Below are 20,517 nucleotides of genomic sequence, written 5' to 3' on the forward strand. Positions count from 1 at the left end.
ACCAACGGCTACTACGATAAAGACCACAACGACAGTAACAGTGATAAGAGAGTAATGGCGGTATTAATGGAATTATAATAGTAGTAGTAGTAGTAGTAGTAGTAGTAGTAGTAGTAGTAGTAGTAGTAATAGCAGTTGTAGAGTAATAGTTGTAATAGTAGTACAGTAGTACCGGTATTAGTAAAACTAATATAGTAATAGTAGAGTAGTAGTATTAGAGTTTAGTGGTAGTAGTAGTAGTAGTAGTAGTAGTACTCGTAATAGTAGAGTAGTACTTACTTACAAATGGCTTTTAAGGAACCCGAAGTTTCATTGCCGCCCTCACATAAGCCCGCCAGCATTCCCTATCCTGTGCAAGATTAATCCAGTCTCTATCATCATACCCCACCTCCCTCAAATCCATTTTAATATTAGTAGAGTAGTACTGACATTAGTATTAATAGAAGTCTTGTAGCAGTAATAGTACACAAGGTCACAAAGTGGGCGTACCCCCCACGTATTACGATACTACGATGGATATGCTTGATTGATTGATAAGGACATGTACCTAATAATTTAACAAACCAAGACATCGGTATGAAGATCTTCATTTTCATAGCACAACTGAATTCTGCGCCATGTCCTGGCAGATGTCTTGCGGAGATAATCAAGGGTCACTTCGTTGAGGGCATCTTCTACGGCTGCTCGTAATTGTGCCGTTGTGTTATAGCGGTGATTTCGCACTTTGTCCTTGATGAACCCCCAGAATTCGGGATTACGTGGAAGCTAGGCAAGAGGAGCTTGATCATTATGTATATCCTTTTCCAATCCACCGGTTGGGAAAGGTTGTATACAGGTATGGGCGCACTTGCAACGCGAAATGTTGCGAAAGCATGTTTTTCCCATCCCAACATTGTTTTCCCTCCTTGGCGGTTCCACACCAAAGCGATCACGAAATTTCATCTTCACTGTTTCCACGGTGTCGACGGTATGACGTCTTTCATAAAGCCAAACCGCTGTCACTAATCTTTGTTCAATGGTAAACGGACTCTAATCTGCCATATTTGTTACCATGGTAGCATGGTACCAACGTAAACATAATTCACAAAGTAAAATAATTATACTTGGAGGTACGCCCACTTTGTGACCTCACTGTATAATTAGAAACATTAAATGCAAACGTTTGAGATGGGCAGAGTATGTAGCAAGTATATGTGAATGTAGAAGTGCATATAAAGTGTGAGTTGGGAGACCTGAGGGAAGAAGACCTTTGGGAAGGCCGAGACGTAGATTGGAGGATAATATTAAAATGGATTCAAGGGAGGTGGGAAGTACAGCTAGAGACTGAATTGATCTTGTCCAGAATAGGGACCAATGGCGGGCTTATATGAGGGCGGCACTGAACCTCCGGGTTTCTTAAAATCCATTTGTAAGTATGTAGCAGTAATAGTAGTAGCGTAGTATTTAGTGATTTTTTTCTACACAGGTTGTTCATTGTGGAAACTCAACGTGGCAGAGAACTACCCATCAATATTTCCTGGAATACACCATTAGAAACAGGATCTTTTATGTGCCTACATCTACGACATGGCACCCATAAACCCACGAACCTTCGATTCAACGGCCAGCTTAATAACCGAGAGACTACTGAAGACCATTATTGTTTAGGAAATCAATTATGATGATGAAGATAATGATGCAAAGTAAAGATAACCCTTGAAACCATAAATGGCACACACGAGTATGGAAGTAAATATCTTATGTTTTCTTCACTTCGACATGTGATGTCCCAAAAAAAGAGTCGGTATTCATTTCTACAAGAGGTTGGGTTTACCCCGAAGCAGTTCTGGAAGTTACGGATTAAGAAAACCAGCTATAACTGCTGAGGGATCATCGTGCTAACCACACAATACCTCTGTTCTGGTTGGATGATTGTTCATCTCTGCTGAGACAAGTGGAAAGCTGTCAGCCTTGGCTCTTCAATAGCTGTCCCGCCACGGTTTATTTATTATAAATATCTTTCATAATCGGATAATTGTTGCAGGCTGTAATAGTGTGTATCAGGGCTATGCACTACACGTCCAAACTCAATAATTATAAGTTGCAAAATATTAATGACAGTAACTAGCCTATTACATAGAATGTGCCAGTCAGAATCATGCTCATATTTATTTTAGGCCAACTTAAGTAGAGACATATTTTTCAATTCACATTCATTCAATGTAATATTTGGCGAGAAAGATTACAGACAATTGTTTCCACTAGATTTAAATGTATTATAATAATTCACTATTACAAATTTATTTATTACTAGAAAAATTTAAAGATTGTATTATATTCTGATATGCTTTATTAAATTGTAAGCATTTTTTAGTCTTACATATGATTTCAGTGTAGCACTACAAGCTTCAGAGTGTAAATGCGCTTGCATCACCTTGACGGACGATTCACGCCAACCAGTGGGATACAACAGCATCAAGTTATTGTTCATAATTCTCATGCTTAGACATTACGAGGAGTAGCGTAATGGTTTTGTTTCACAAGCATTGCATGAAACTCGCCGATCCGAGAGGAAAGCAGTAGAATACAAATGGTGGGTACTATCTGGCTCCCATGGCTCCCTAAGTGACGTCATAGTACTATCTGGCTCCCATGGCTCCCCATGTGACGTCATAGTACTAACTGGCTCCCAGGCGTGGCTAAAGTATGACGTCACGGAGGGGTGGGGGCTTAAATTATGACGTAGGAAAGGGGCGTAACTTAAATTACGTCATAACAGTTCAAGGTTAAAATGTGACGTCATGCGGGTATGTAATGGCATGACATGTTTATCTCCTCAATGTGGAAATTATGACGTAGGAAAGGGGCGTAACGTTATAAATGGCAATCTAAGAGTTCAAGGTTAAAGTGTGACGTCATGCAGGTATGTAATGGCATGACAAGTTCATACATTTTTATCTCATCAATGTTGCTGTGTGTGCAAATATAATGCTGAGTCATATCCGGCAATTGTTCTCAGGTGAAAGACACAAGTTCATACATGTTTGAAAACTGCTATGTGTGCAAATATTATGCTGAGTCACTCGCCTGCTATGTATGCAAGGTCACATCCGGCGAGTGTCCAAGAATTAATCTATCACACTTAAACACATACATTCTTTTTCTTGAGATTCTAATGTAATGGTAATTTAATTGATTGGGGAATGGGTGTTGGAATGTGGGACATAAATGGATAAAAAATTAATCTAGCACACTTGTAAATTAAACAGGATGTGGCTGAAGTTGGAAATGGGGGAGGGGGTAATAATTTGAAATACTCACGGCATAACTTAATGTGTGACGTCATTCAGAAGTGCAGGTTGGGGCGTAACATAATAATTTGAATTACATATGTTCATACAAGTTTGTATAGTTGAAATACACAAGTTCATACATGTCTGAGATTTCATCTACACAATGATGTGATTACACGTGCAAATATTATGCAATCTCACATCCGGTGATGCAATTGCTGAGTAATAATAAAAGCATGTTTTTGAAGCAACGTGTCATATTACACAAATATTGCATGATGCAAATAATATGCAAGATGTTAATTCACATCCGGTGAAGACGCAAGTGCAGAATAATGGCCAGCTGTCCAATGGATGTCCTGAAACGGGTTGTACTTTAAGCCAATTGTTGAGTAATTGATAAAAAATATTAAGATTCTAATGTACTGGTAATTGAATTTGTAAATAGTAATGGGAAATGGAAATTGGAATGCGGGAATTATTGATGGCGTAAATGGTTGTACTTTAAGCCAATTTATAAAAAAATTAATCTAGCACACTTGTAAATTAAACACATATATTCTTCTCATATTATTATTATTCCAATGTAATACATTTTGAGTGGTTTGTTTAGCGTATTTAATTTAAGCCATACATTATTACCAACATTAAATTCATCAGAATGTGACATTATTATGATTTAGAGCAGTAATTGTGGCAGATAAATCAATGTAGATATATATGTTGTGTAATGCATAAGCGTGCAAATATTATGCAAGCTTGCTTAATCACTTCTGGCGACGATGCAATTGCTGAGTAATGATAAAAGCATGTTTTTGAAGCATCTGCAACGTGTCATATTACACAAATATTGCATGATGCTAATAATATGCAAGGTGTTAATTCACATCCTGTGAAGACGCAAGTGCTGAATAATGGCCACCTTATTATTATTATTATTATTATTATTATTATTATTATTATTATGGTTCCAATTTAATACATTTTGAAGTAACATTTATTGGATTGATTAATAATTTAATACATTTTGAAGTAACATTTATTGGATTTATTTTAAGCCATACATTATTACCGAAGCAGTTCGTAATATAGTAATTGCTTCTTCTTCTTCTTCTTCTCATTATTATTATTATTCGTCATAAAGAAGATTAAAGTGTGACGTTATAAATTTGTAATTGAAGTTGGAAATGGGTGAGGGCTGTTTATAATTTGAAATACATACGTCATAACTTAAAGTGTGATGTTATAAATTTGTAATTGAAGTTGGAAATGGGGGGGGGGGATTTGATAAAATTCTAATGTAATATTAATTTAATTGATAAATAGTAATGGGTAAGGGAAATTCGCAAGTGTTAATTGAAATTGGAATGGGGGAATTATTGATGGCGTAAATGGTTGTACTTTAAGCCAATTGATAAAAAAATTAATATAGCACACTTGTAAATTAAACACATACATTCTTCTCATATTATTATTATTCCAATGTAATACATTTAGAAGTAAAATTGAGTGGTTTGTTTAGCGTATTTAATACATTATTACCAACATTAAATTCATCAGAATGTGACATTATTATGTTTTAGAGCAGTAATTGTAGCAGATAAATCAATGTAAATGTATATGTTGTGTAATGCTATTACATATGTATAAGTGTGCAAATATTATGCAAGCTTGCTGAATCACTTCCAGCGACGATGCAATTGCTGAGTAATGATAAAAATATGTTTTTGAAGCATCTGGAACGTGTTATATTACACAAATATTGCATGATGCAAACATCCGGCGATTGTTCTCTCAGCGTCTTATGTTACACAAATATTGTATTGATTACAAGTAAATAATAGCTATCTGCTATGTGTGCAAGTATTATGCAAGGTTGCTAATTTTACATCCGACGATGAAATTGCTGAGTAATGATAAAAAAACATGTTTTTGATAGTGACCTTGGAGGTAATATGGCTGGATGATGAGGTGAATTATTTAGAAGTGTAATGAAAGAAGTATTGCAGTTTGGAATAATTGACATTGAACAAGTTTAGACAGCAGTGGGAGGGGGGGCAAGATGATGAATAATACGCCCGAATTTATACAACTATTACACTATCACATATTTTATAAAAGATCTTTGTCAAAAAAAATTTGGTAGTGTAATAGAAGCCATTGCGTTAATAATGTCTCACAATATTTATTTTTAATTTTAATTTAGATGATACTGCATCTCCAGTCTCGGTTTGAGCTGAAGAAGAAGAAATCGCACAATTTAAATGCTCTGAGTGTAAAAAACAGTGACCATGATGAAGCGTGGTGAATGTTAACCTTGATTATGAAGAATGTTCGAATTGTAATAAATGTTCTTTTTGGAAATAGTTTTGCACTGTTATTTCTTCTATGTCTTAACCATCCATTTCCATCCCACATAACCAAAGGGTTGGGTTCGTTTAGAGAATTAACCTATAACACTTTCCTTTCAAATATTAGTAATCCTTTTCCAATATTAAGAATTGGTATATAGGTTTCCAAATATTAATAATCCTTAAGAATTGGTGTATAAGTTGAGATTATTCTAAACATATATGTTACCAGAATATAACATAATTCCAGAGGTAGCTTATTGATTTGGGAGTGGTGGATTTGAAATGTTCATTACATGTTTGTATGATAAAACCTGAGGATGATTGAGAGAATGTCAATGATTAAACTGAATCTAGTCATTGGGGATGGGGATGTGCTTGGTAAAAGAAAATAGTAACAACATAAAATTATGCGTATATATTTATTCATAAAAAGAAATACAATGCACTGAGTATTGAAATATATTTTCAGTTAGTGAATCCCAATTGTGATAATGTTTTCACCAAAATTGAAGAAGTAATACATTTTGAGTGGATTGTTTAGTGTATTTAATTTAAGCCATACATTATTACCCACATTAAATTCATCAGAATGTGACATTATTATTATTACTATTATTATTATTATTATTATTATTATTATTATTATTATTATTATTATTATTCCAATTGAATAAATTTTGAAGTAACATTTATTGGTTTTATTTTAAGCCATGTATTATTAGCGAAAGTATGATTTAGAGCAGTTCGTAATATCCACTTAAATTCCAGACTAGTATAATATTATACTGTATTAAGTGGATCATAAAGAAAGTGAAATTCTAAAGAAAGAGATTGAGTATGACACAAGTTGGAATTTATATTGATGCTATGTGATGCAAGCCTGCATTAACATCCCGTGATTGTTTGACCTGCGATGTATTATATTACACATAATAGCTATCTACTATTTTCAACAAATATTATGCTAGCTTGCAATACAGCATGACGCTTCATCATGGTCACTGTTTTTTACACTCAGAGCATTTAAATTGTGCGATTTCTTCTTCTTCAGCTCAAACCGAGACTGGAGATGCAGTATCATCTAAATTAAAATTAAAAATAAATATTGTGAGACATTATTACCGCAATGGCTTCTATTACACTACCAAATTTTTTTTGACAAAGATCTTTTATAAAATATGTGATAGTGTAATAGTTGTATAAATTCCGGCGTATTATTCATCATCTTGCCCCCCCTCCCACTGCTGTCTAAACTTGTTCAATGTCAATTATTCCAAACTGCAATACTTCTTTCATTACACTTCTAAATAATTCACCTCATCATCCAGCCATATTACCTCCAAGGTCACTATCAAAAACATGTTTTTTTATCATTACTCAGCAATTTCATCGTCGGATGTAAAATTAGCAACCTTGCATAATACTTGCACACATAGCAGATAGCTATTATTTACTTGTAATCAATACAATATTTGTGTAACATAAGACGCTGAGAGAACAATAGCCGGATGTTTGCATCATACAATATTTGTGTAATATAACACGTTCCAGATGCTTCAAAAACATATTTTTATCATTATTCAGCAATTGCATCGTCACCGGAAGTGATTCAGCAAGCTTGCATAATATCTGCACACTTATACATATGTAATAACATTACACAACATATACATCTACATTGATTTATCTGCTACAATTACTGCTCTAAATCATAATAATGTCACATTCTGATGAATTTAATGTTTGTAATAATATATTAAATACGCTAAACAAACCACTCAATTTTACTTCTAAATGTATTACATTGGAATAATAATAATATGAGAAGAATGTATGTGTTTAATTTACAAGTGTGCTATATTAATTTTTTTATCAATTGGCTTAAAGTACAACCATTTACGCCATCAATAATTCCCCCATTCCAATTTCAATTAACACTTGCGAATTTCCCTTACCCATTACTATTTATCAATTAAATTAATATTACATTAGAATTTTATCAAATCCTCCCCCCATTTCCAACTTCAATTACAAATTTATAACATCACACTTTAAGTTATTACGTATGTATTTCAAATTATAAACAGCCCTCACCCATTTCCAACTTCAATTACAAATTTATAACGTCACACTTTAATCTTCTTTATGACGAATAATAATAATAATGAGAAGAAGAAGAAGAAGAAGAAGAAGCAATTACTATATTACGAACTGCTTCGGTAATAATGTATGGCTTAAAATAAATCCAATAAATGTTACTTCAAAATGTATTAAATTATTATTCAATCCAATAAATGTTACTTCAAAATGTATTAAATTGGAACCATAATAATAATAATAATAATAATAATAATAATAATAATAATAATAATAATAAGGTGGCCATTATTCAGCACTTGCGTCTTCACAGGATGTGAATTAACACCTTGCATATTATTAGCATCATGCAATATTTGTGTAATATGACACGTTGCAGATGCTTCAAAAACATGCTTTTATCATTACTCAGCAATTGCATCGTCGCCGGAAGTGATTAAGCAAGCTTGCATAATATTTGCACGCTTATGCATTACACAACATATACATCTACATTGATTTATCTGCCACAATTACTGCTCTAAATCATAATAATGTCACATTCTGATGAATTTAATGTTGGTAATAATCAGGGAAAGGATTTATATGTAAATACATATTTACTTATAAAGCTAATATAATTTATATTTTGCATTATCTTTATGTTTCACAATGTGTAGGGTTGAAAAATCCTACTTTTATCTTCCATATTTTTCCATATTTTAGAGTTTAGTACATATTTTCGTTAATTTCCATATATTTTCCATATTTCATATAAAACAGTGCATATTATATTAGGTTTAACAATAAAACAAAACAAAATTCCATTAACTTTTAAAAATACATTTCAACAATAGAGATTTAAACACATGTTCAGTAATCCCTTTAACATCAGAGTTATTTGAAAATTAGCAGTCCTATCAACAATGGGAAAGTAAGTTACAAAACTGTATTAATTTAATTTAAAATTTTTAACAGACTTCAGTTGTGCAGCTCAACAGTTAAATGCCAGTCAGAGTACACATAGGTTCAGTTTTGTAAATCATACTATAAAGACGGTAAATATGCCAAAAGTACGTCATTCAGTCAATTTAAAATCAAAACTAACAAGTTACATTTCAGAATTTAAAGAAGATGGTTTATCAACTGACAATAAAATATTATTTTGTAATTTGTGTCAGTGTGCAGTATCATCTACACAAAAGTTCCTGGTGCAACAACACATTACAACTAGTAAACATCAGGCCAACAAACAACTAAATTCCAAGCAGAGACAATTGTTTTTAACACAACCAACAACATCGAATGTAAGATCTGAGTTTAACATCGACCTGTGCCGTTCTCTCATCTCTGCTGATATTCCTCTCTACAAACTAAAGAATAAGGTCTTCAGGGAATTCCTTGAAAAATATACTCAACATACAATCCCGGATGAGTCAACACTTAGGAAGACGTATGCTCCATCCATCTACGATGAGACAATACAGAAGATAAGAGATGAAATTAAAGATAGTTCAATTTGGGTTTCCATTGATGAGACTCCCGACAAAGAAGGTAGACTTGTTGGTAATGTAGTTATCGGTTTGTTAAGTGAACAATATTCTGAACGAATTCTTTTACATTGTGATGTTCTAGAAAAGTGCAATAACAAAACTATAGTTAAACTGTTCAACGAAGCTATGGGTATCCTGTGGCCAAAGGGTATTATGTACGATAATGTGTTATTCTTTATTAGCGATGCTGCCCCTTATATGGTCAAAGCTGGACAAGCATTATCTGTTGTATATCCTAAATTGACTCATTTTACTTGTGTGGCGCATGCATTTCATCGTGTGGCAGAAGTGGTCAGAGACAATTTCCCTAAAGTAGATTTGTTGATTTCATCAGTGAAAAAAGTATTTCTCAAAGCTCCCAGTAGAGTTAACGTGTTGAAAGAAATGTACCCTGAAATTCCATTGCCACCAAAGCCAATTTTAACTAGATGGGGTACATGGCTAGAAGCAGTTGAATATTATGCCGAACATATAGACTCTATTAACAATGTTCTCCTTGCATTGGACTCTGAAGATGCAGTCTCAATTGATACTGCGAAAACAGTTACCTGTGACATAAGTGTGAAGAATGACTTAGCTCACATTCAGCATACATTTTCATGCATCATAAAAACGCTCAAAAGTCTCCAAAATAGGCACCTTTCACTATCTGAAAGTTTTGAAATTATAAATAGTACTGTGGAACAACTGAATCGTGGTAGAGGTAAAGTTGCAGATGCAGTAAGAGCTAAGGTGGACACTGTACTTTCAAAAAACCCTGGATATGAAGAACTACAAAAGGTTGTTGCTGTGATGAGTGGTGAATCAACAGTGAAGATTAACTTGGACTTATCCCCAGCAGACATTGTGAAATTGAATTATGTACCAGTTACTTCTTGTGACGTCGAACGCTCTTTTAGTCAGTATAAATCTATCCTCAGAGACAATAGAAGAAGATTCACTTTTCAGCACTTGAAAGAAATGTTTGTAACCTATTGTTATGGTAACAGACAATAAAAATTGTGTTTTTTTGAAACTACATTGGAAGATAAGGTACGTCCATTATATTTTTTGTTTAGTTTGATTAAAATGTACCAATATTTAACGTACATAGTCATTTTTTTATAATTTTAAGTCCATATTTAATTCCATATTTTGGTAAAAATCCATATTTAATTCCATATTTTGGTAAAAATAACTACATATATATTTACATATTTCATATATTTTTAGTCCATATAAATCCGTTCCCTGGTAATAATGTATGGCTTAAATTAAATACGCTAAACAAACCACTCAAAATGTATTACATTGGAATAATAATAATATGAGAAGAATGTATGTGTTTAATTTACAAGTGTGCTAGATTAATTTTTTTATAAATTGGCTTAAAGTACAACCATTTACGCCATCAATAATTCCCGCATTCCAATTTCCATTTCCCATTACTATTTACAAATTCAATTACCAGTACATTAGAATCTTAATATTTTTGATCAATTACTCAACAATTGGCTTAAAGTACAACCCGTTTCAGGACATCCATTGGACAGCTGGCCATTATTCTGCACTTGCGTCTTCACCGGATGTGAATTAACAGCTTGCATATTATTTGCATCATGCAATATTTGTGTAATATGACACGTTGCTTCAAAAACATGCTTTTATTATTACTCAGCAATTGCATCACCGGATGTGAGATTGCATAATATTTGCACGTGTAATCACATCATTGTGTAGATGAAATCTCAGACATGTATGAACTTGTGTATTTCAACTATACAAACTTGTATGAACATTTGTAATTCAAATTATTACGTTACGCCCCAACCTGCACTTGTGAATGACGTGACACTTTAAGTTATGCCGTGTGTATTTCAAATTATTACCCCCCTCCCCCATTTCCAACTTCAGCCACATCCTGTTTAATTTACAAGTGTGCTAGATTAATTTTTTATCCATTTATGTCCCACATTCCAACACCCATTCCCCAATCAATTAAATTACCATTACATTAGAATCTCAAGAAAAAGAATGTATGTGTTTAAGTGTGATAGATTAATTCTTGGACACTCGCCGGATGTGACCTTGCATACATAGCAGGCGAGTGACTCAGCATAATATTTGCACACATAGCAGTTTTCAAACATGTATGAACTTGTGTCTTTCACTTGAGAACAATTGCCGGATATGACTCAGCATTATATTTGCACACATAGCAACATTGATGAGATAACAATGTATGAACTTGTCATGCCATTACATACCTGCATGACGTCACACTTTAACCTTGAACTCTTAGATTGCCATTTATAACGTTACGCCCCTTTCCTACGTCATAATTTCCACATTGAGGAGATAAACATGTCATGCCATTACATACCCGCATGACGTCACACTTTAACTTTGAACTGTTATGACGTAATTTAAGTTACACCCCTTTCTTACGTCATAATTTAAGCCCCCACCCCCTCCGTGACGTCATACTTCAGCCACGCCTGGGAGCCAGTTAGTACTATGACGTCACATGGGAAGCCATGGGAGCCAGATAGTACTATGACGTCACTTAGGGAGCCATGGGAGCCAGATAGTACCCACCATTTGTATTCTACTGAAAGCGTAGCTGTCTGGTTCTTTGTTACACGATGGAAATTATACCAATGCAATTAATGTGCCCTATTTCCATAAATTTTTCTGACCCACTAAAGTTAAACAACCATTATAATTAATTGTTTTGATAGATATAATGTTACGGGACATAATCAAATGAAACATATTTTAACTTTTATTTGAACCAGTATTATTAGTTGGTTAATCCTGCGCCGCAGCTGCGTAGCCTAAGAGTTCTAAGACTGGCGTTACGGAATGAGCGCTGGACCTAATCTTCAATGGAGAGACATTTTCTCATGAAATTTAGATCAGAGTATAGAACTGTTGTCCACCCACCAACATGATAAATACTGGTTGCATGATCGTTCACAAACCTCTGCTGCAGCATATGCGCGTGAGGATTACAGTCGGCAGATAGGCCTTCGCCTTCCGTTGGCTGTCGAGCAACGGAATTCTTTTGCTATTTTTATTCTTTTTTCGAGCTCGTTTACGGACTTATTAGGAAACAATGATACAACCAAGAGAACTAACCTGAACTTGAGTGCAATATTGATTGTAAAATCGCATTAAGGCTGGTTCACAATAAACCGGGAACGAGAACCAGAATGAAAACGAGAAGCAGAGGACGTGAATATGAAAATTTTTGATTCACAATAAACCGAGAACGTAGACGATTATGCATATCGATATGTATGTCAATAACGATATGTAAAGTCGATATTATGCATTCTGATGTTATTTGTGTATAATTGACCAATGGCGTTCTCTCATGAGTACAAGGCAGCCAACATAAACACAGGTTAAACAACTTCGAAATTTCAACTGAAACATTTCATTAGGTACGGTACTATAAATATGACCATGCATCTTTATTATCACAACCTATTTTAAGTCTACCATAACGTAAAATAATTAGAGAAAAACATTTGTAATAGAACAAAAGTGAACACAACAGTAGTTATTGAATTGAAGCATGAATATGTAGTGTGTAATACAACCGATACAGTAATAAAATATGATTCGCTTTCGATCGGTGTTCAAAGATGCAGCTATTGGAAGCCACGTATTCTCCTTCATTTTCTCATCTTTATACGAGGCGCGCCGCTTATCGTAAATGTGAGGATGATTTTCTTCAACACTAAATATTAGAATCTCATCAAATAAAACTTGCTCCATGATGCACAGCACAGAACAAAATAATGCATAGGTTATGTCACGGTCTTCTTGCTACAAAATATACGACGACAAAATAGCTTTCAGATAGCAATAGAATGAATCTGGTGGGCTGTGATAGGAAACGTGAACGCCAAAGTTGAAACTTGGCCAACTCTCCGTTCCCCATCTCGGGCTCCGGCAAGCTTTTCGTTAATTGTGAATGCTCACATTTAAATGTATACATTTTAACAATTTTACCGTTTTCGTTTTCGTTCCGATTCTCGTTTCCGGTTTATTGTGAACCAGCCTTTAGTAATAGTAGTTGGCGCTTATAATGAACAGGGAGCGAAACTTAGTGCCCGATGGAGAAGAGGCAATTGGTTTCAAGGTTAACTGTATCCCTCTACTGCAGTGATGTCAACTGATGCCCATAGGAGCAAGCGCGCGGCGCGCTTTAGAGCCCAGGAGAGCCTGAGCGCTTTACAGCGGAAAGGAAAAAGACAGACGAAAGAGGAAGCATCTACCGCTTGGTCGAACTATATACAGAGATGGCCAGCACTGATTCCATGGATAAAGGGAAGAGAACGTATTAAAACTGCATCCATGTTAATTTTCAGATTTGTCTGAGAAGTATAAGTGCATTATAAGAATGTAAGTTTTAATTTTAATGTTCATTTTTCACGAGTTCGCTTTTTTATTCAAAAGGAATATTTTCTCAACTTTTTTTTTACAGAAAAGTGAAATTTTCAGATATGTTTGCTTAGTAGCCTTACAGGTACTAAAACAATCTTTTCGTAAATCTAATACATCGTAAATACGTGTTACTGAAGATAGTGTTTTAAAATGTTTGAAAATATTCGCATGGAAAATGTTTGTAAGGAATTGAATTAACAAAGCAAATACTGTTACATCACAAACAAAAGATATCTTCTCTCCTGCACCGGGATTTTAACCCGGGTTTTCAGCTCTACGTGCTGATGCTTTATCCACTAAGCCACACCGGATACCACCCCGGCGTCGGACAGAATTGTCTCTGATTAAGTTCCAACTCTTGGGTTCCCTCTAGTGGCCGCTCTCTGCACTACGTCATAGATGTCTATGAACGTAGGACCGAAGACAATTCTGTCCGACGCCGGGGTGGTATCCGGTGTGGCTTAGTGGATGAAGCATCAGCACGTAGAGCTGAAAACCCGGGTTCAAATCCCGGCTCCAGAGAGAATTTTTCTCCGTTCCGTTACTCTTTCATCGTATGGTGACGCAGAATATCTGCATGGAAATATCATATGTACTTCGGTACATTAAAATAATATATAAAGATATCTGCCTATGTGTTGGTAAAACGTCAGCTCTATATCTTCAGCAGATTTCGAGATAATTTAATAGTCTGATAACAGAAAGTTACGCACCAATATCACCTAAAAGCATAATGCGATAAGAGTTTTGTCGTGTAATATTAGTTATAGTAATAACATATACATAGACAACTTTGCTTTGTACTATAATATTTTTTGATTACTTTTATAAGGCTAAAGATACCATCAATATCAGTTTCAACTTATCATGTCATATTCAGTGTCTTTCTTTGAGATAACACTTTCTTTATGAATGATGTGTTTAATTCACTTAATACAGTATAGTTGTAGTTATTATGGAATTTGTGTGAATATTCCTTCTTTACTCTTTATTATGTTATTATACAATATTACGCTAAGAAATAGGTGTTAGTACTTTTGTTTTACAGACAATATAGAAAATAACAAACAGAAAGAAGCCATATAAAAATAACGACATAAAATTTCACGTTCCGTTTGAAGTTTGTGCACCACTGTTTTCTTAATCCAACAGGCTGAGTATTCTTCCTAGCATACCTAGTGCTTAATACCCGCGCACGACGTCAAGGTCAGAAAAATGCGCTTGCTTTGACATCACTGCTCTACTGTGTACAATAGAAGGCGTGGGTTGTGCCCCGTTTAACTACTGTGTCTTATTATTCTCTGTTTACTTGCTTTGTGTTGTAATCCACGAGGAACTTTTTTTAATTGGTTATTTTACGACGCTTTATGAACTGCAACGAGTGACTTACATCATGCTCAATCCTTCAGAATTTCCTATTCATTTAGAAAAAAAAAAAGTTATAAAAATATTGTATTTCGCGTTTTATCGTGTTTAAGATAATCGCAATAATTTAGTATAAGTTGGATAGCGATTTTTACGAGAAAAAATAACCATATGTTAGGTATTATGGTGTGAAAATAATGATAAAATTGTTTCATACAAAAATTTATTCTACATATTTAAATTAAACACAACTTCATAACACTGAGAAAAAACATTATTTGTGTTATGTAATATCTGCTATTTCTATTTGTGGAATGAAGCATAACAGAAGTGGTAATATTATTTTCTTTCATTCTGCGCTTACGGTCAGTAACATTTAAATTATAGACTAATGTTTGTGGAAATTGCAACACCAAGAAGGATACATGTGACTGAAATTAAATTGATACCATAGATTAGGTACATGACAATATACAAATGATTAGAATTATAAAACTTTAACTGATCTATGACAGTCAGATTTCAGTATAGTATGAAGCTTCCATGCGCTGCAATCAGAGCCTTTTAGCGTCGTGGCATGGAATCAAAAAGGGCCTGGATATGTTCCTGGGGAATCTCTCTCCACGCATTTTTTTGCGAGTTCACAAAGGATCAAGAGTGGATATTAAAGGACCATGACGAACAAGTTGTCGACCAACTATATCCCAGACATGTTCGATGGGCGACATGTCAGGCGAACGTGTAGGCCAGGGAAGCAGTGATACCCTTCTTTCTTCGCAGAAGGCTTGCACAATCCTCGCCACATGTGGCCGGACATTGTTCCGCTAAAAGATGGCATGTGGAGTTGCCTGAAGGAGGGGCAGTACCTTGGGCTCTAAAACCTCCCTAATGTAGTGGTTGCTATTCACATTGCCCTGAATACGTAGAAGGTGAGATTGTATCCAATGACACTCCAAACCATCACAATAGACGTTTGTCCGCTATACCGCTCAACAATACAGACTCTCAGATTGCGTTCACCAAGATAGCATCTAAGACGTATGCGGCCATCATGGTAGGAAAGTTGAAGCAGGGCTCGTCCTAAAACACTACATGTTGCCACTCAGCAGCCAGTGACGGCGTTCACGTGTCCATTGCAGTCTGAGGCGTTGGTGGTTTCTGAACAATGGAAGCCGACGCAACAGCATGAGAGCTACTAGTTCAGCCCTCAAAAGACGGCGACGAACCGTTTAAGCAGACAGATCCACACCCGTTGCAGTACTCCAAAGTCGACTCAACACTGTGGATGAAGTTGTACGGTCCGTCATGGCCATGCGGACAAGATGGCGATCATCCCGTGCTGTGGTCATATTACGTGGTCCAGTACTCGCTCGTCCTCTGCGTACGACCCTCTTCTATCCACTGGTTCCACACACGCATCACTGTTATAGTAGCATGCCCTGTACGAGCCGAAATGTCACGGTATGACAAATCTGCTTCCCGGAGACCAACCATTCTCCCCCGTTCGAACTCACTCACTTCTGATATTGCGTCCTTCCACGTCGACGAGGCAGACCTGCACTAGCTTTCACGTTTCCACTTCGTTTGGAAGCTCTGCACTGACTGAGCAAGTCATAACACTGACCTTACTGGTGACACAAGAGACGTCACTGTTAAGCCTATGTGTATGCCATCTTCTGGAAACGTAATCAATTATTGGTGGTACACTGTTCTACACATCTCCCAAGTTTGGACTCGTTCGGGCCATTTTTTCTGGGAGTTGCACTTTTCACAAACAGTAGTGTACGAGTACATTGAGGAAAACCTTTCTGCGTCAACAGATGCACAAGGAACAGAGACTGTTGTAAATTCGGGTAATTCAACACGACAGCTCGTAATGCCTCAATCACGTCAGCTTTAACATTGAAAGTGTTGGATGATTGTTTTGAAACTATTTCTTTCAAAGTAACAAATATGCTATACTGGAATAATTAATTTTTATATTCTTGAAGTAACTCATTGTTTTAATCCTTTCTGTGAGTGCATTAACATTATCAGCATTTATCTGCACAGTATTTGCTGGGTTGAATAATTCATTTAAATTTACAAACAATGAATGTGAATCATAGAGCTCGTATTTTTCAATTTTCTGAATCACCAGTTTACTGACATGCTTAAATAATTATTAAATTTCAGTCTTCAAGTCCAAACTGAAATTGTTAATTAATTTGCCTACCGACTCCTCTGCATTATCAGAAATTACTACAGTATATTCATTGTATCCTTCATGTCATTATACTAAAATCTGTGGTTTCTATCTACCTCTCTCCACCGCTGGCCATGACTCTACTCACGCGCAAGTAAACAATCCCGTATTTATACCAAAGTAACAAACCTGTTTCACCGGACCACAATTTTCGCTGTCTGATAATGAGAAATCTACCCAAAACGAATACTGAACGTTAATAAAATTCGATTTCTCAGAGCTGGATATTGCCTATCTGTGGAATCAAACAGAAAAGATCATCCCTAACTTCCATGCAACTATTGAAAATATAATCTAAGGAAAGCCAACGCCAGACGTTCTCTGTTACAGATTACTAGGGATGGACAGAGACCCTATTGCGAATTCACTGGAAAGTTTTACAGCATGCACGATACAGCTCTGATAGCCATATTACTTTCTTGTATTCAGAACCTTAAAGGAACAATGATTCGATTGAGGTTAAGGAGAAAATATGGACGTTTTATGCATGTATTTCAGCGAAGAGCTAAAAAATTTATGAACGGCTTTAAATATTTTGTCAAGCACTGGGGCAACTCCTAAACACACAGAGAGATTTTTTCTTATACAATAGAGTATGTATTTTTCATATTTGCATCTAGAAATAACAATATAACAGATTTAAAGAGAGTTACATTATTATATTGCGGTTAACATTCTGACAAATATGAAGTATAAGTCAGACTACAGTTTCAATATTTTTTTCAGAAAAAATACTTTAAGCCAGAAAATTTATACACATGTACCCGTTTGCTGAGCTAAGATATTACATAAAATACAGATGTCAACAAGAAAATTATACAAGATACATATTTCGTTCGGAATATACTTATATTACTTTAATAGTGTTCTTTTCTGTGTCAGTGATGATGAATGATTACAACGCATGAACATAGAAGGTGTAATTACGATAGCTGAAATGAAATTTCTTGGTGCTATTGAAATAGAAAACATAATTGATAAATGAGAAAACGAATGTCTAAATATATTTTCTGTGATTAAAAATTAAAGAGAGGAGACGTAACTGGTAAAAACCCATCCTGAAGTTATTTCAAAATATTGATTCAAAAATGTAGAAAAATTGTCACGGATCAAATCTAGGTAGAATTTCTTATCTGAAAAAAGGTTTGTTAGTAGATATCTGAATGTTTATGCAAAATGAACATAATATTCTTCCATTTTCCTAATTAATTATACTCGTAGATGGGGAATACTTAAGCAATCTTTGGGGATCAGATTCCACATTCCATTAAATCTTTCAAGAGCTAGTGATTAAGCTGACCCCCATTATCAACTTGTTCGTGGGGTAAATATTTACATTGTTGAAAGTAAGCACAAAAATGACAAGTTTTGTCTTCATAAACCTGAAAATTTTGAGGAGAAGAACTTCTGTAGTGTTGAATGAAGACGTAAGAGTTTAATGCGATGAAGTGATTAACTTTCATTCATAGAGTTCTGCCCAATAACAGGTCTTTCACTGCAAATCCAGTATTCTCCAGTCTTTCCTATTTTCTGCCTTCCTCTTAGTCGTCGCATATGATCCATTAACTATCCACGTAAAAATGCTTTAATATATCGTTTGAAGATCTGTATGGCACTACAGCTGACAATTAGAGATGAACAAAACTAACTGCCACTCTCGCTCGCTGTGTTCGCTGCATTTGTCATTTGTCATTCGTCATTCGTCATTCTCGCTGCGCTTCGAGTCTCGCTCGTCATTCTGGAAATAGCATTTGGTCGGCGTGGAAAGATTTCGTAACTTTGAATAACATACATCATTGAAATAAATAACATAAATGTTTAAATGGCTATGATTTTGTCTCGTGACGAGAATATTGTACGAAATGGAAATATAAACATTGGAAATTTGTCCTTTGAAATGATGGAAAAATTCAAATACCTGGGAGCAAAAGTAACAAATATAAATGATACTCAGGAGGAAATTAAACACAGAATAAATATCGCAAACGCCTATTATTATTCGGTTGAGAAGCTTTTATCATCCAGTCTGCTGTCAAAAAATCTGAAAGTTAGAATTTATAAAACAGTTATATTACCGGTTGTTCTGTATGGTTGTGAAACTTGGACTCTCACTTTGAGAGAGGAACATAGGTTAAGGGTGTTTGAGAATAAGGCGCTTAGGAAAATATTTGGGGCTAGGAGGGATGAAGTTACATGAGAATGGAGAAAGTTACACAACACAGAACTGCTCGCAGTGTATTCTTCACCAGACATATAATTAGGAACATTAAATCCAGACTTTGAGATGGGAAGGGCATGTAGCACATATGGGCGAATCCAGAGTGTTAGTTGGGAGGCCGGAGGGAAAAAGACCTTTGGGGAGGCCGAGACGTAGATGGGAAGATAATATTAAAATGGATTTGAGGGAGGTGGGATATGATGATAAAGAATGGATTAATGTTGCTCAGGATAGGGACCAATGGCGGGCTTATGTGAGGGCGGCAATGAACCTCCGGGTTTCTTAAAAGCCAGTAAGTAAGTAAGTAAGTAAATAAATAAATAAGTAAGTAAGTTTAAATGAGACAAAAAGACAAAACAGAACAGTATCTTAGTTATCAAAATGTTCTGGTTCTATTACATGATATTACCTATGGTTATATAAATAGAAAAAAATAATTCTCAAAAAATTTGCATTTCTGAGAAACATAAAACGCGACAATAATATATTTTTACTTGGGATTGCACACTTGATCTTAAGCATATGAATAGAAAATTCCTAGCCTATAATAAGGGCCTAGTAATTAAATAATAACTGGGGAACGGATTATTATACATTGAAAGGTAGAGATGTTTCAAATAGGTTACTTGATTGTTTATACATATATAACAGTTGCCAAAGTAGATAAAAGTTCAGTCAGGTATAAACAACTGCTGACTTCGGGAGATGATCAATTTCGAGTCCCGAAACACTCACAACCAGTCTTCACATCAAGACTTGTGAAATTTTAACAATTGTCGGATATAAAATTAGTACCCTAAAAGTACACACAATTCCACATTTTTAAAAGAGATCTCGGCACACTAACTATTTACGCAACCTTTAAACCAGCCGGATACATCTTTCACTTCGGAGTGCGGCGTCCCAATGAAGATAATGGATGATTTGAGATCGATGTCGAAAAAGTAAAGAAAACTAATGCAGCACGTACACGTAAGAGTAACTCTAGCGTAATGCA

Source organism: Periplaneta americana, chromosome 3 (genome assembly GCF_040183065.1).
Source record: "Periplaneta americana isolate PAMFEO1 chromosome 3, P.americana_PAMFEO1_priV1, whole genome shotgun sequence".
In the NCBI taxonomy this organism is placed as follows: domain Eukaryota; kingdom Metazoa; phylum Arthropoda; class Insecta; order Blattodea; family Blattidae; genus Periplaneta; species Periplaneta americana.